General features: G+C 43.6%; 1 non-coding gene across 1 annotated transcript in view; it reads right to left on the bottom strand.

Annotated features, from left to right (window-relative positions):
- The window catches only part of LOC146446328 (small subunit ribosomal RNA), a 1,800-nt gene extending 1,560 nt beyond the window's left edge, over window positions 1-240 (bottom strand). Inside the window, exon 1 of the ribosomal RNA XR_014862777.1 lies at window positions 1-240. This exon is cut by the window's left edge and continues 1,560 nt beyond it. This is a non-coding gene — a ribosomal RNA (small subunit ribosomal RNA).
- Between the last annotated feature and the right edge of the window lie 2,260 nt (window positions 241-2,500).

The following is a 2,500-nucleotide window of genomic DNA, read 5'->3' as shown; positions in this document are numbered from 1 at the left end:
ACCGGGCAGAACCCGCATTGGTTTTTAATCTAATAAATACATCCCTTCCAGAAGTCGGGACTTTTCGCATGTATTAGCTCTAGAATTACTACGGTTATCCAAGTAGTAATGGTACAATCAAATAAACGATAACTGATTTAATGAGCCATTCGCAGTTTCACAGTACAAGTGCTTATACTTAGACATGCATGGCTTAATCTTTGAGACAAGCATATGACTACTGGCAGGATCAACCAGGTAACTATCCACCGCAGGGAACAGAAGTTCCTTGCTAAGCGGCCCCCCTCCGCAGAGGGAGAGCAAGCTTTCTTAGATTTTGCCTCCACGGGGGGAACCCATGAGCCAAACGGACCACACGGTCCCTCGGTCAAGGGAAACCCCGTCTTGTTTGCCACGTCTTTCTCACAACTGGACCCGTGCACAGTTCAGGCATACCTGTCAGACTCGCCAAGCGAGCTGAAGGAAGGCAAGAAAAGTGCTTCTGCGAAGGAAAATATCCTCCTGCTCTTTTGTCTCTATCATTAGCCAAAGGCTAGCGTACACAACTTCCATCTACACTCTGCCTGCCACTACAGTGACAATGCTTTCGGGCATCATCTTTTCCCTCCTTCGAAAGGAAAGCTACAAGCCCAACTTTCCTTGCCCGTTAGTCAATTCTGCCCTCTATTTCTCCGCCTTGCCGCCGTGGAACATAAGGGACAGGGTTTACTAGCCAGCTCCTCTCGGAACCTTTGCGACCAACCTGCCCACACTATAACCCCCAAACGCTAATAAGGAGACTGCATGATATGGTAGACAGAAAATAAAAACGCGAAAAAAATGAAATTTTGAAAATCGAACCCACAACCAGCCAAATCGTTTGTAAGTCATGCCAAATGACTGGTGACATCTTAAAAACCCATTGAAGCCACAACATCCCATAATTTCACGCTTTTAAAGATTTGTCACTATACGCACTGTAAGTACCTCACTAATTCTCACCTCAGATTTTACGGGAACATGTTCAAATTTTAACACGCCTCTCAGCACGACCAATTACATTAAAATTCATCGCAAAAGTCAGAATTCTCCAATTTTTGAAAAATTCACTATATTCACTGTAAGTACCTCGCTAGACAGTGGAGACCTCAGATTTTACGGGAACATGATCAACTTTCGACACACCTCTCAGCACGAGCAGTTACATAGAAATCCATCAGGAAAGTCGTGCTGTGAAGAGGTCTTTCGACTAAGAAAAATGGTGGTGTGAGGAGGAGTCACCTAAATCAGAGAAAAATACTCTTATAGGAGACTGCTACGAAAGACATTTCTGAGTCCACTGGCCCTAGTCCCCTAATAAGTGTATTTCTGTTTGTTTTAAGAAGGTCCTCCTGACATCACCAATCTTCTGTCTTCAATCCTAACCCCAACGTTAACCCTAACGCTAACCCTAACCCTACCTCCCTCAGGGGCAGTTCTATGGTTATGATCCCACGGTAGGCAGAAAAACTATCCCAATCTAGGTTTTCTTGTATGCTGACTCCATTTTAAATGCTTTTACTTGAGTCTGACAAAGGCAAAGCCAAATACTCACCCCTATATGGACGGGGAAGCAAAGTGCGGATTTTGGTAGGTCGGCATTTTCAATCAGGAATGTTGCCATTCGAAAGAGCGTCCAAAAAAACTTGGTTGGGACACATTTATTTTAGAAATTAGCGACCTAACCAGAAGTGCACTTTTTGGTGGGCCTACCCTACCCCCCTCAGGAGCAGTTCTATGGTTATAATACCACGGAAGGCACAAAACCTATCCCAAACTAGGTTTTCTTGTATGCTGATTCCATTTTCAATGTGTTTCCTTGACTCTGACGAAAGCAAAGCCAAATACTCACCCCTATATGGACGGGGAAGCAAAGTGCGGATTTTGGTAGGTCGGCATTTTCAATCAGGAATGTTGCCATTCGAAAGAGCGTCCAAAAAAACTTGGTTGGGACACATTTATTTTAGAAATTAGCGACCTAACCAGAAGTGCACTTTTTGGTGGGCCTACCCTACCCCCCTCAGGAGCAGTTCTATGGTTATAATACCACGGAAGGCACAAAACCTATCCCAAACTAGGTTTTCTTGTATGCTGATTCCATTTTCAATGTGTTTCCTTGACTCTGACGGAAGCAAAGTCAAATACTCACCTCTATATGGACGGGGAAGCAAAGTGCGGATTTTGGTAGGTCGCCATTTTCAATCGGGAATGTTGCCATTCGAAAGAGCGTCTAAAAGAACTTGGCTGGAACACATTTTTGCTATAAATTGTTGACCTAAGTATATAAGCAAGTATATAAGCAAATACTCGTTACATAGCATAAATAGCCTCTAAACACCCGAAAAACCTCTCCAAATATCATTTAAACCTTTTTCCTAACCCTAACACTTACCCTAACCCTAACCCTAACCCCATTTCAAACCCTAATTCTAAGTCAGAGGTCCTCCTCACACCACCAATTTTTTTGGTAGGTCAAAAGACC

The sequence above is a fragment of the Pavona decussata genome, unplaced genomic scaffold (genome assembly GCF_977016875.1).
Source record: "Pavona decussata unplaced genomic scaffold, jaPavDecu1.1 SCAFFOLD_3639, whole genome shotgun sequence".
Classification (NCBI taxonomy): Eukaryota; Metazoa; Cnidaria; class Anthozoa; order Scleractinia; family Agariciidae; genus Pavona; species Pavona decussata.
Note: the sequence above shows the minus strand (reverse complement) of the source record. Positions and strands in the feature narration are given on the sequence as shown.